This window comes from Mesocricetus auratus, unplaced genomic scaffold, assembly GCF_017639785.1.
Source record: "Mesocricetus auratus isolate SY011 unplaced genomic scaffold, BCM_Maur_2.0 Super-Scaffold_100028, whole genome shotgun sequence".
In the NCBI taxonomy this organism is placed as follows: domain Eukaryota; kingdom Metazoa; phylum Chordata; class Mammalia; order Rodentia; family Cricetidae; genus Mesocricetus; species Mesocricetus auratus.
The window spans coordinates 15718287-15732758 of record NW_024429209.1 but is presented as its reverse complement, the minus strand read 5'-3'; the positions used below and the strand labels follow the sequence as shown (position 1 = coordinate 15732758).

The following is a 14472-nucleotide window of genomic DNA, read 5'->3' as shown; positions in this document are numbered from 1 at the left end:
TGTGTGTGTGTGTGTGTGTGTGTCTGTGTCTGTGTGTGTCTATGTGTGTGTGTCTGTCTGTCTGCCTGTGTGCATGCATATGTAATTGTGTGTGTGTATATATGTGTGTGTGTGTGTATGTCTGTCTGTCTGTCTCTATGTGGTAGGTGCAGGGGCCACAGGTGGACATAGAGTAGCTTCCTTGTTCCTTCTCCGCCTTATTTTTGGAGACAGGCTTGTTCACTAAAGCTGCAGCCCACCAAATCAGCTAGACTAACTGGCTAGAGATCCCCAGGGATCTGCCTGTGACAGCCTTTGCTCAGACTTGGGGTCACTGACACGGTATGCCCAGCTTTCCACATGGGGACATTTTCCATGGTGCTAAGCTCAGGTTTTCATGTGCACATAGCAAGAACTTCAACTAACTGAGCTATTTCCTCAGCTCCCGCAACCTTGTAGTATCTGAAACTGAAAGGCTGGCTCTTCCTGGTTCTGCAGACACATTGCTTACCTCATGCCTGGCCAGGGGAGTGTAAACTGGTACACACATTTTGAGAAACAATTTTTCAGCTTAAAATACATTAAACCTCCACTTCCCAATCCAGTTATCCTTCCAAGAGCTTTTCCAGGAGAAATGAAGACATGTGTACACAAAAGGACTTAGTGGAGAATGCTCATAGAACTCTGATTTTAGAAGTCTCCAATGAAAAATGGCTCAAACATTCACCCACAGATGAATAGATGGATATTCTTCGTGGAATATACATAATCAGAGGATACGCAGAGAAGAGAAATGAAGTTGGGATGCCTACGGCCGGGACCAAGCTCAGAACCACTCTGCAGAGTGATGGGAGCCAAACATGAAAGGGTGTTAGGTAAATGGAGTTATATAAAAGTCTGTAAAATGCAAACTAAGTCACAGCTACATAAATATAGGTGTATGGTTTTATATAGCACATAAAGGATAGACATATGATCTCTTTAGTTGGTTTTGTGTTTTAGAATAGGCTCCCTAAGCAATCCAGACTTGAACTCATGAGCCTTACTCCCCAGTCTCACAGGTATTGGAATTAAGATGGGCACCACTGTGCCTAGCTTTCACCCCTCAATTCCTGTTTGAAGTTAAGGGACATCCCAGGAGGGCCATGATACCAGACCCAAGCCAAACTCTTAGCCCAATATCATAGATGTGATGAGAAACAAAGGCACGGCTGGGACTCCCCTAATGTAGTCACTGAGTTGAAGCTCTGACTACCAATTGAGTGCCTTCCTTGTCTTGAGGCACTGCTCTTGGCACACGGATGAACTTGACCCTCCCCTTGTTGTGTGCCCTAGGGTAGAAGGGCATAGAATTAGTGCCTGTTAGACACCCACCTTCTGCCTGTGCTCCTCCATGGAGGTGGTGGGTGGATATAGTTATATAGTTATATATATATATATATATATATATATATATATATATATATTACAGCATTTGCATGGGGCTGAGGGCCCAGGGCAGGGATGTATGGAAGTGAGTGGTCACCAAGGAAACTTCCAGAAGTGATGAGTTTATTTGTTGCCACAGAGACGATTTCGTGAGCACTCTCCTATAGCAATATGCATCACATTACGTACTTTAATGGGTACAATTAATCGCATGTCTGCTGTACCTCAGGCTGTTAATATTTAAAGGACGACAGCACAAAAGTGCCAGGGTTCTCTCCCACTGGAGCTCCTTGCTGTTCCTCAGACAAGCCACGGCATCAGCTGGTCCTTCTCCCTGGAACGCCCTCCGAATATCCCAGCCCTTCCTCCTCCCTTTCCCAGATTTACTTTGCTGGTTCGCACTTACTGCCTGATGTATGACATATTTCGCTTGTTTGTCTAGTCAGTCAACCACTCCTGCCTAGTAGAACGCAAGCTCTCTGAGCACGGGGAACTTACGACTTATCTATCCCTGCTTGTATTTCCAGCATCTGGAATAATGGTTGCCAGAAGGAGGAAGTTGATAACGAATGGGTGGGTCCCTGTAAGTCTTCCCTGTTCGGGTGTTTACAGCATCTTATGGGGACATTTGTGTGACCACCTTGTAGATATGTATCGTTAGATTTGACTGCTATCCAGAGCACCCATCAAAACTGTTCTTGAGTTACATGTCACGTAGCAGAAGTGGTCGGAAGATCCCAATTAAGTGTGACACGATGGAACGTTACAGTACCCCCAGACTTGTGAATCACTGTGAGATAACCCATTGAGTTTGGGGTGGCTTCACTCAGAATGAGACTCTTCAAGGAGTCTGGATTGTGGCTTCATCCTGTGTGAAAACGTATACACTCCAGCCCAAATGTTGATTAGCATCTTTGGGAAGCTGTGCAGTCCTTGAGAGCGTGTGCTGCGTGGCTCAGAGCTGGCCTCCTCACACCTTGTTCTGCCTGGCTACAGATCTCTGGCAATTCCTTTCACTCTCTATCCCTGCTTCCGCAGCTGTCAAAGGAAGGGGAAAAAGCTGTCCCATTCTCATTGGAATGTTGTACGAACAGAGTCAGATGATACTTGAAATCTGTCAGTCATACAGACCGTCCTCAAAAAACGTTATGCACCGTATCACTCCATCTTCCCTTTCGTTTTAATCTAGTTTCAACTCTGCACCAGTCTCATCTGATGCCTAGAACCTTCTCCCTACTACAGAGCAACTCGACCTGAGTTTTGATTTTGATATTTATGAATCTGGAAAGTGAATGCATTGGAGCAGCGAGTCAGTAAAAGTTAATTAGTGAGTGCTTCCAGGTAGAAGGATTCAAAAGAGACGGGGATTGCATTCCACCCACCCATCTGGACCCGGAGAGTCGGGAAGTTTAACCAGATTCCACACGGCTCCATTTTCAATGCCACAGTGAGCAGTACAGACTTAACTGCAATTAAATAGTCCCAACTGACCACTGAATATACAGTACGTCATGTCAGGCGAGGCAAAACTGTCAGATTAGTGGAAATTCATTTTGGGATTGCTGGGTAATTTCAAGAGCTGACAGCCAAAGAAAAATCTGTGATCCCTCGTGTGTGCCAGTATCCATCACTCTTCACCGGCAGTTGTCTGGGCTTGTAGCTCACTCCAGACACCAGCACTGGCTTCTAGAACACAGCTGGAAAAGAGCATGGCAGATCTCTCTTTTATATTTTATCTTATTGTCTTTTATTGGAGACAAGGTCTTGCTATGTAGCCCAGGCTGTGCCCAAATACACAATCCTGAGTACTGTGGACTCCAGGAAAGAGCCTGCACTGCCACACACTGGGAGGCGGTGGGGGGAGGACCAGCTGGAGATAGGGAGGTGACATGGGAGGACAATGGAGCAGGGAACCGGTGAGAAAAATGCACAATGGCATAGATTTGATGAAACCCATTAGATTGACTTATAATCTAAAATGCTGACTTAAAAATATAAAGTCTCTCTCTGTGCAGTCTAAGAGAGGTGAGCGTGAAGCCGGGGTGCACATTAGGAACCGGCCACTTCCCAGCTGGGCACTAGGGCTACTTAGTTGGATAATGGCCAGATATGGGTCAGAGTACTGGAGAAAACTTTGAGGCTTTGGAATTATTTCTTTAAATGGAAAGTTTTTGGCTTTTCGTGTAAGTTTCTTAGTTTACATCCCAACTAGCAACCAATCTGATACATCCTACATGAAGCTCCTTTGAGACAGACTCTCATGTAGACCAAGTTGGTGTGAGCTCCAACCCTTGTACCTCAGTCTCACCCCACACACTGGGATTAAAGTAGATGCCACTCCTCCACTCTGCATGGGAAAACTTTTGAGAAGACATTGAACTAAGCAAATTAGAAATGGAGTATTTAAAGCAATAACTAACTAGATGGCCAGTGTACGCACATAAAGGATAGACATATGATCTCTTTAGTTGGTTTTGCTTTTTGGAAGAGTCTCCCTATACAATCCAGACTGCCCTTGAACTCATGAACCCTTGCCTTGGTCTCTCAAGAATTGAAATTAAGGTGTGTACCATTTCACCAAGCTTTTACCCCTTAATTCCTGCTTGGACACTTTAAGGTTCATATTCTTACACCACTGCATGGTAAAGTAGTCTGGAAAGGTCCCGTATAATAGCCATGGCCATATGATGCTAAGAGACTGAGATTAGAATCCAGGTCGTCCCACCCAATAGCAAGCTCTCTTGATGAGGGGTGACTGCAGCTCACAGAGAGCACTGAGAGACACTTGGAGACATCTTGCGTTATTTGAATTCAGAGAGGCTGCTAGCTAAAGTCAAGCTAAGCTCACCTGTGATGGTACTGCTATGTTGTAATCCCTGGACCTCAAGCAGCATCAACAGGAGCAGTAGTGACCTTGTTGCGTCAGAGATGTAAAATAAAGAGCAGAAGAAAACCAGCCCCCTGAGGGGTGGGGTAGAAGCCGTGTCCATCCATCAGCCCCGCAGGGAATTCTGGTGCAGGCCAGAGGTTGCTATCAGAACAAGGGAGCTATGGCCTCCGCTTATTCTCAAGGAGCTCAGAGACATGAAGAGTCTGAAATAAAATTATCCATGGAGAATCTGATTTGTGGAATTATCTCTCTTGAAACTCTGCCTAACCAGGTAGCCTATTTTCTGAAACTGCAAAAGGATGCCACTAGCATGACGAGAACTTCCCCTGTGATGTCTGGTACCAGATTGTTCCTCCTAATTGAAGCATTCCACCCCTAAAGGAATCCTCTTAAGACTTGGAAAGTAAAAACAACTCACAAGTCTCAGTAAATCCCTGATGCACAAGGACCCTCAAGGTTACATAAGGAGTAAGAGCTGAAGGGGAGAGGAGACTCTTTGACCTGTCAATTTGCCTGCAAATTGTGCAGAAAGCCCCAGGCTAATAGCTTTTTTGAGTTGTCACCCACCCTGTGGTGGTTTTTCAATGATGCAGCTGCCTTTGAGTCATTCCTTCTCCTGCAAGTAATCCCAACAAACTCAGTAGCTGACAAGTTGGACTTGGGTATCCTCATCTTTCGGTCTGCCACCAATTCCCTCTCTTGGGATGAACAAATATTTGTCCTTATGTTCCTAGGAATACAATGGCATGGTGACAACTTGCTCAGCCATCTTCAGAGTCCTCATCATGATACTCAGGATGCCAAGCTATATTCCAAGGAACATGGACGAGATATATACCCTCCATGTGTGTAAGATCCTTAGCAGAATACACAGACACACATCACCACACCAGCTATTGTTAACTTAAAGCTAACAATTGCTATGTCGCAGCAGGATTTTCCACATGCCAGATGTCCCTGCTAAACATTTTCCCTGTCTGGTTTCACTCTTTTTCACTGCCCAGGGTCATAGGTTTTGTTCTCATGCCTCATTTAGAGACAAAACAAAGCTTATGACTGTGTCAAAGATGTTCTACCTGGGTTGCCAAACTCCAGAAAGTTCACCTCATCTATTGCTAAGCACAAAAAATACTGGACAGGGATCCTGGAGATTTGCCGCTCAACCAAAGCAGCTTGCAAATGTCTCCCCATACCAGCAGTAGGCATGACAAGCTGTAGCATTTTTCTGTTTTCTAAAGATCTGCACAATAACTTTACGTTGATGTTCACATTGGTTTCATTATATAATATTGATAGAGCATATTGAATTTTTTGGAGTGCTTTTTTACCCGTGATCCCACTTGAACTGACACCCATTCTGTGAGCTCCAGGCAGCAGCACAGTGGCTTCTTTGGTTCTTGGACACTAGTAGAAAGAGTCATTGGTAGCCAGAACCTATTGGATTTTTCACATCTGCTGAACAGTCCTTGTCCATTTGACTGTGACAATGACATTTTGATTTAATGATTACTAACACAAAAACTTCTAAAAATTGTGTGTGTGTGTGTGTGTTGCACATGCACACGCACATATGGGGTGAATGTGCCCTCAGAGAGCAGGAGAGGGCATCAGATTCCCTGGAGCTAGAGTTACAAGCAATTGTGAGCACATTCCATCACGTGGGTGCTGGGAACCAAATGGCTCTTTGCAAGAACAGTACACACTCTTAGCTCTTAACCACTGAGAATTCCAGCCCCACAAACCCACTATTTAGACAAGAAAACTGAGTTTCAGAGAGAGAGAGAGATCAAGGTCCAAGAGGGTCATATGGTTAAGTTCCATACCCAAACCAAGCTCTTAGCCCAGTATCATAGATGTGATGAGAAACGGAGGCACAGTTGGGACTTCCCCTAATGTAGTCACTGAGTTGAAGCTCTGACTACCAATTGGGTGCCTACCTCGTGTCTTGTGGCAGGCACTGCTCTTGGCACACAGATGTACTTGTCCCTCCCCTTGTTGTAGGCAGCAGGAGAGAAGGGCATAGAGTTAGTGCCTGGTTCATCCCACCACATCCCGATGATAGACATGTAGCTCACCTACCCTCTGCCTGTGCTCCTCCACGGGGGTGGTGGGTGGATCTACATGGTGTCTGCTCCCTTTAAACAGATGCAGTGGCCTCTTGGGAGACGAAGCTCGTTGGTTCTGTCACTTGTGAGTAATGCGCCAAAGCTCCCTAGTGGGGGGAATGCCAGATTATACAATAGCGCGCCTTGGTGTGCAACTGTCTTAGAATAACAAATCTCCTCTTCTGCTTGTGAGCATTATGCTTTAATAAAACCAAAAAGAGTGGCCACAAATCCCAGCTCGAGCTAAAGGGCATGTCGTGTAAATTCATGTTCGTTCCACCTCTCTCTGTGCCCTGCCTCCAACACACACCTTTCATAACTCATGGCGGTTGGGCAGTGCGTAGCTTTATTTATCTTTGTCTTTTTAGTTGGGGTGAGCGGGGGGGGGGCTGTTTCTGGGCTTGGTGGGATAATTCCTCACTGAGTGTTGGGGTAAGAAAAGACTCTGCTCTGTATAACAACGGGAGTTTATCTGTGCTGCTGATCTGGAACTACCACCAGTGATTTGGGGACAGTCCTCACGTGTTGAATCATGTCTTTGTTTGAGTGGAAAAACCCAAAATGTCTCCAGATAGTGCCAGGTGACCGGGGAGTGGGGTAGAATGCAGCTGAGGACCTCTGCAGGAGTAGAAATCCCCCAGCCAAGCTATGGAGAAACTTATGCAGACGGCATGCTTGCCCCTGTAATTGTGTTTTTTTCCCATTTATTCTGTATTCCCTGCTTTAGTTAGCATACACAAAGATGGACCTCAGTGTTACATTGTCAGACGTGTGTGTGTGTGTGTGTGTGTGTGTGTGTGTGTGTGTGTGTGTGTGTATACATGACTTTGGAGACCAGAGGGTGACACTGGGTGTCTCCCAGTCTGTCACTACTGACGCAGTGGACTGGATTCAGAATAGCCAGCAGCTCCCATCTCCATCTCCCCAGCTCCAGAATTATAGATGCATAGACTGCAGCTCCTAGCTCTTGCACAGACTTTGGGGGATGGACTGAGGCTCTCTGGGGGATGCACCCAGACTCTCTGGGAGATGGACTGAGGCTCTCTGGGGGATGGACTGAGGCTCTCTGGAGGATGGACTGAGGCTCTCTGGGGGATGGACTCAGGCTCTCATGCCTCCACAGCAAGTACTTCACCAGTGAGCTGTCTCCCAGACCCTAGTAATTATGCTTTGCTTCATTGGTCCTCCACATCTGTCCTTGATCTCCTTCCTTCTTCTAAACAGGCCCTTTCTGCTCTCATGTTATATACACATACGTGTGTATACACACACATAAAGGCATCTACATACGTGTGTTTGTATCCACAGATACATACATAGCTAGGTCCAGATTCTAAATATGACTTTCTTTTGTTGTCTCCTAGACACTCTAGGCACCCCCTCCCCATGGTCTCCCCTCTACTTTCCCACCATTCACGCGTGTCTAGATCCTGCATAGTATTTTTCCTCTACGGAAAGCCTTCCGTCCCAGCAGGGGTCAGCATGGCATGCAGCCTTCCAACACGACCTTACATCACTAAGATCAGCCATTACTCCCCCAGAGCCCTTTATGAAGGTGTTACCAGCATCTCTGCAAGCTGGCAGAGGGCACAGACAGAGAGCATGCTGGGGCAGAGCCCCCATCTCCCCTGGGCTCACACCACCTTCACACCTTCCAAAGTTAGAGGTGCAAAGTGCAGGTGAGAGCTGCGCAGCCACCCAGAGGGTGGCAGGTTGCAAATAGCTCTCTCCGGGGATGCGGATGCGGATGCGGATGCAGAGAGGATGGGTTTTCCGCCTGCCTTCAGAGCGGGGCAATATGGTAGAAGTAAAATTAGACACTCTCGTTTCGTGTGGGCTCAGAATCACGGTTTGCTCCCAGCGCTTCCTTTCAGGGGTTGAACATGTCCCTCCAAAGAACTGTTCGCCTCTGCAGTCTTTAAAGTTGGAAACCGCGGCCAACATTTGAAATCTGAGATATTGCTTATAAAGGTACAGGTGTCGGGCTTCTTAAGAAACAGTGTTGAGCTCTCAAGCCTGCTAGGCGACCTGAGCTGTGGCCGGGTCAGGGCGCCCCCTGTAGGCGGAAAGGTCCTCTGCAGTTCACCTAGGGCCGAGTCCCATTTGGACCAGCCTAGATTCTTCAGGGGCTTGGCTTATGTGCCCTCCTTTATGGTATTAAAATGTATTATAGAAGGTAATTCTCATTGGTATATCTGAAAATGCATCTAACGCATATGCAAACACCCTCTATGAGCCTACCACTAACTTTACAAGAACTTACCTAGAGTAGACTCATTTTTTTCCCTCCCTCTCTTGGCCTCCTGGTATATGTCACTTAAATTTTGGTTTCTCACATCCTATCTTTTTTGTATATGATTTTATCCCTTATGTATGTGACTTGAAGCCACACATTGTTTAGTTTTTTTTTAGGTTTGGTTTTATAAAAATGACATCATGGGAGGTTTGCTTTTCCACTCAACTCTAGGTTTCTAAGACCCTTCCACACGGCTGTACACAGTTATGGCTTCTTCCAACCCTGCTGTCTGGTACTCCAGCATCACTTGTTTTATCTGTCTCTTGGGGATCAGGCTGTAAGAATCCTGTCTCAAAGAGTCTTTGAAACTATCTTTCCAGAGACGATGAGTCCTAATCATTGACTATGAAACTTTTAGGGTTTTCTTCTCTCAAAACACTGGTGACATTTTCCCGGCACTCTTTACAATAGCTCACTCATAGCTTTCCTAAACTGCACGTTGTTCCAAGGGGAGGACCTGCCTGCCTATCAGCACTCAACAGTGGTCTTCACACACAATAAACACAGGGGAAAGAAGCAGTGTGGTGGTGCCTGCATAGCAACATTCCATCCTGAGACCTTGACAATGGCCATGAGGAGAAGCCATCATGGTCTATACTGTTGGAGACCATCTTGGGCATAAGGTGAGACTCCAGCTCCAAAAACACAGAACACCAAAACGCACATATAAGAATAGACACAAGACAATGAATATATTTTTCCTCAACATCTGATGTTCATGGACAAGAAAACGAGGTAAACTTTCAATCGATGCTGGATACTGGAAGTGATGACTAGACAGTCCTCCTAGTGGTGCACAGCGTGCAGGCACTGAATAAATGAATGCCAGGGCTGTGGTAGAGAAGTGGCTGGAATTCTGGGTCACGGAGCATGATCACCATGCTCATCCTTCCCGATCACTCCTTTTCCCTAGCTGAAGTATGCACATGACTTTGAACCATTTTAAGTCACACAAAGGATTGCCAACAACTGACAGCCCACAGGAGAGATGGGGGCTGAGACTGTGGGGCTGCTATTGAGGCTGGAGGTGAGGTAACAGAACAGATGTCTTTCTTCTTCTTAAAGTCAACGTCATATCCTGTCTGTACAATGGCATTCAAACTCCTATGCTCATGAGTAGAACCCATTTGCTGAATACCGATGGTAGCAGAGGGACTTCTGTTCCCAGGGAGATGGACCTGATTCCTGACAAGCCTCCTGACTCCACCTTCATTTCTGACACCCCCATGCTAAGGTGTGAACATGCACCCCAAGTCCTGCGTTCAAGTTTCTCCTCTATGATGGGAGATGTTATTCTGTAAATCTGTCTCTCTTATTGGTTGTTGAATAAAGCACTGTTGGCCAATAGGGAAACAAGATAGGTGAGACTAGGAGTCCAAGAGGACTCTGGGAACTGTAGTGAAGAGGCTGGTCGCCATGTGACTCCTGGGAGGAATGGGCATGGCAGGAACATGTCCTGGCAAAGATAAGTTCTTATAATATATATATATGTATATATATATACTTATATATATATGTATATATATGAGTAAATATGGGTTAATAATCAAGTCAGACCTAGCCGATAAGAAACTAAACAAATGGCCAACAGCTTCATAATAAATATAGTGTCTTTTGTGTTATTTGGGGGTTCAGACAGCTCGACAGGGCCAAGGCCATTGGCCGGAAGAATATGCATTACACCTCTGTTTTGTATGTTGATGGCATCTAGAGGTGAGGTTTTGGGAGGTTAGGGTTAGATAAGATCATGGGGGTGGAGTCCCAGGATGGCATGACTGGCTTCATGAGGAGCAGAATCCAGGGCTAGTGTCTGTCCCTCCATGTGAGGCCCCTGTCACATTCTGATGCAGCTGGAAGAGGCTCACCAGATGCTGGACAGATGTTCATGTGTCCTTAGACTCCCAAACTCCAAAACCACAAGCTAAAGAAACTTCCAATTTTTTTTGTTCACAGATTACCTAGTCTCTTGTATTTAGGATATAGTGTCAGACAACGAACTAATACACCCCACAGAGGTGTCAAGTGGGACCTCAGGACCCAGGGTCCCTCTCCAAAGCCCTGCTTCCTTCCCTTTTCCCACACTTTCTCAACAGCTGCTATGTCAGCAGGTTTTAAAATAGCACAAGAGGGTTGACCTAGCTTAGTTTTTGGAGTATCAGAGGGGCTGACATCAACAAAACCACAACCTTGCTCCGAGTAGTGGCTCACACCTGCCCAGAATTCAGAAGCCTCAAGAAGGAAGATTGACATAAATTTAAGATTAGCTTGGAATACATAGTGAGTTCAAGGCCAGCCTGTGCTACATGGTGGGAAACTGTATTTTAAAAAATAGTGATTGAAGAAATGGCACAGCTGTTAAGAGCACTTGCTACTCTTGCAGAGGACCTGAGTTCAACTCTCAGTACCCACATGATGGCTCACAACCACCCATACCTCCAGCTCCAGGGTATCTGAAGCTCTCTTCTAGTCTCTGCGGAAGAGTAGGGAGAGCAGGAGATGGATGGGGTGGGGGGAGAGGAGGAAGAAGAGGAGGAAGCAGAATCATCAGAAATAGAATTTTGAAACCCAGATTTCACTCTGGACCTTGCTCTGGAGCCATCCTGAGTTTTAGATCAGCTGAGATTCCATGGGTTTTAGATCAGCTGAGATTCCATGGGTTTTAGATCAGCTGAGATTCCATGGGTTTTAGATCAGCTGAGATTCCATGGGTTTTAGATCAGCTGAGATTCCATGGGTTTTAGATCAGCTGAGATTCCATGGGTTTTAGATCAGCTGAGATTCCATGGGTTTTAGATCAGCTGAGATTCCATGGGTTTTAGATCAGCTGAGATTCCATGGGTTTTAGATCAGCTGAGATTCCATGGGTTTTAGATCAGCTGAGATTCCATGGGTTCTGACATCTCCTTAACTGCCACAGTCCAGAACTGTTTGTGGCAGACAGCCAGGTGCCCTTCTTAACCAAGCAAAATGTGAATAAACCGTCCGTAGCTATGACAGCACGCTTTTCAATGCTCACAAGATCAGACCACCTGTGAACTGTACAGCAAAGGAAGGGACTTCCTGCGTGGGTCATTATTTGTACACCAGGAGAACGTTGAGGAACACCTGCCATGAACAATCATCTTAGGAATGTCGGCCTGCGTGTCCAGCCAGCACACAGTAATTGGCCAGCAGGAGTCCTTGTCTGGTCAAGGCCACTCCAGGGTGGAGATAATGAAACCAGACCATTCAAAAAGAGGAGGAGGCTGACTCTTCAGTTCTGGCAGTGTCCTTATTACCTTATTACCAGGGCTTGTCAACAACTCAACTAATAGTGACATCAGCCCACAGGAATCAAGACAGAAGAGTAACAACAAATGGTAGCCATGCTCGGAGAGCTTCCTACATGCCAGGGAATAAAGGAAGAGTTCTCATGCATTACCTCATTAAAGTTGTCCATGTACTGCCCTCATTTCCATCCAGGCTTGCAAGAGCCAAATCACATGGTGAAGGTCAGCCTAGCAGGGAATATAGATTCAGGATTCAAAGCCACTTACTTCTTAGCAATGACAACAACAGCGTTTCTCACACTCTATCCATGTTTGTGCCACGTGTGTCCTTTCCCCGTGTCTGTATAACAAATGTGTCAAGTGTAGCAAAAAATGTTTCAATTAGTGTTCTCTCTTTTGCTCAGCTGACTTTAGCTACAGAAAGTGCTAGGTGAAGACCATGTAGGAGGAACACCAAGAAGCCTTTGTCTTAGAGATGACCACCCAAGTTGTGTCCTGGTGTAGACAGAAGAGCACTGTGAAATGCCACACAGACTTTGCAGTGAAAGATCCCAGCCTAAGTCTGCTCTTGAGCTGATAAAAGGACATCAGCAAATGGGAAAGTTGAGGTGGGAGCTATGCTGACCTTTTGTCCTATCTCAAGAAGAAAGACCTGAACAGATTGTGTGGGAAAGACTCCGGCTTGTCCTGATGTTCCCTTGACCAGAATCTCTTTGTGTGTGTGTGTGTGTGTGTGTGTGTGTGTGTGTGTGTGTGTGTGTCTGTCTGTCTGTCTGTCTGTCTGTCTGTCATGAGCTCTGCCTTCATTACACACACACACACACACATCAGGACTGTATGGATACTTCTGAGGCTCTGCATCAATAATCTAGAGCTACACTGAGGTTTGAGCAACTATAAACCCATCACTAAAGTCTGATCACAGTCTAAAACTCAAAGCACAGCAGTGAAAGTTACAACTTTCTCCTCTGTGTTTACACACGTATTTATTCATGTGGGTGCAGGTGCACAAGTGTGCATGTGTCTGTGGAAGACAGCTTTATGTCAAATGTCTTCTACCTTATTTTTCATACAGAGGCTCTAACTGCACCTGGAGCTCACTGATTTGCCTAGACTGGCTGGGGAGTAACCTGCTAAGATCCTCCTATGTCCATCTCCCCAGCACTAGGATTACAGGTTTGAATTTCCATGTTCAGCTTTTTTATGTGGGTGCTGAGGATTCAAACTCAGGTTCCCAGACTTGCACAGCAAACACTTCATGCACTAAGCCAACGCCATCACCATCAAGATGGATTTTGTCCATCAACGAACACTCATTGAAAGTCACAAGGGCTGAGGATTTAAAAAATCCGGATATTCTACTGACTTCACGTTGCTTATGAAATAAAGTAATGGTGTGACTGTAGCTAAGCTAGGGAGTCAAAGTTCTATAGCAGCAATGGGATCATCAGAAATGAACCCTCTCTGCCCCCTAAGTGGGGAGATGTTAGACTGTCAGCAAGACATGCAGGAGAGATCACCTTGTGGCCTTTATGTCATGTTTTGAAGATCAATTGCCTTCAGAGTGCCTGTCCTGGGTTTGCTGGTTGGAGTGGAGTCAGCCTCTTGGATGCATCATTCAGATATGAGCTCCGGCTGTTGGAATCTCTTCCCTCTTTCTCCAACAGGAGAGCCCCAAACCTATATTTCGTGACTAGAGAAGCATCAAAGATCAGCCTGTGAGTGTCTGAAATCCAAAGGGCCCTGCCTCAGGTCTTGACTCTGTCACTCACCACCTACGTCATCTAGACATCTGAATCTCCTACTTTCTTCATTTGTCTGACAGGATCACAACACAAAGAACCAAGAGACAGAGACAACACGCTGAGCTATGATCACCGAGGAATCAAAGACATGTTCCTGCAAATTCCATAACTTCTGGATGCTGCAGGCATGCAGAAGTGGGTTGGCTAAGACCCTGAGCTCCTACATGGGAAAAGGTGAAAGAGCTTCAGAAAAAAATACACATGGAGATCTGGACGTTGGGGGCTCCATAGCAACTTGTTCCTGACGAAGAATCATAGTCACCACTGAGCCTGCTGCAGGGAGTCTTGAAGTGGAGAGATGTGTCAGGTTAGCTGCATTTTTGCCAAGACTGAGCTCCTTGTATGGGAAAGAGCTCCACCTGCCAGTCACGACACCAGGGTCTCTCAACTAGGGACTCTGTGGGCCTGTATGAACATTTGAGGATGTCAGGAGATGTCAGCTTCCCTGACTGGTTGAGGATTACTGCCAGCCTGCAGAGGACAGAAGTCGAGACGCACTCAACATTCTCTGGTGTCCAGGCCTGTCCCTAACACAGATGTAAGCCATCAGGGGAGTCATGTCACAACATGATACTAATAAAGATATTTGTATGAAAACAGCGCCTGTGGTGATCCTGGGCCCTGGGATGTCTACACAGGATGCTCAGGTCCCGAGAAAGACAGCGAATGTGAATGAAGGTAACAAAGACAACAGAAGGAG

The 14472-nt window shown here is 46.1% G+C and overlaps 1 long non-coding RNA gene across 1 annotated transcript in view; it reads right to left on the bottom strand.

Moving 5' to 3' along the window:
• Window positions 1–6387: 6387 nt before the first annotated feature.
• The window catches only part of LOC121134428, a 50235-nt gene continuing 42150 nt past the window's right edge, over window positions 6388–14472 (bottom strand). The window contains exon 4 of the long non-coding RNA XR_005871507.1: window positions 6388–6509. This is a non-coding gene — a long non-coding RNA (uncharacterized LOC121134428). The remainder of the gene's footprint in view (window positions 6510–14472) is intronic.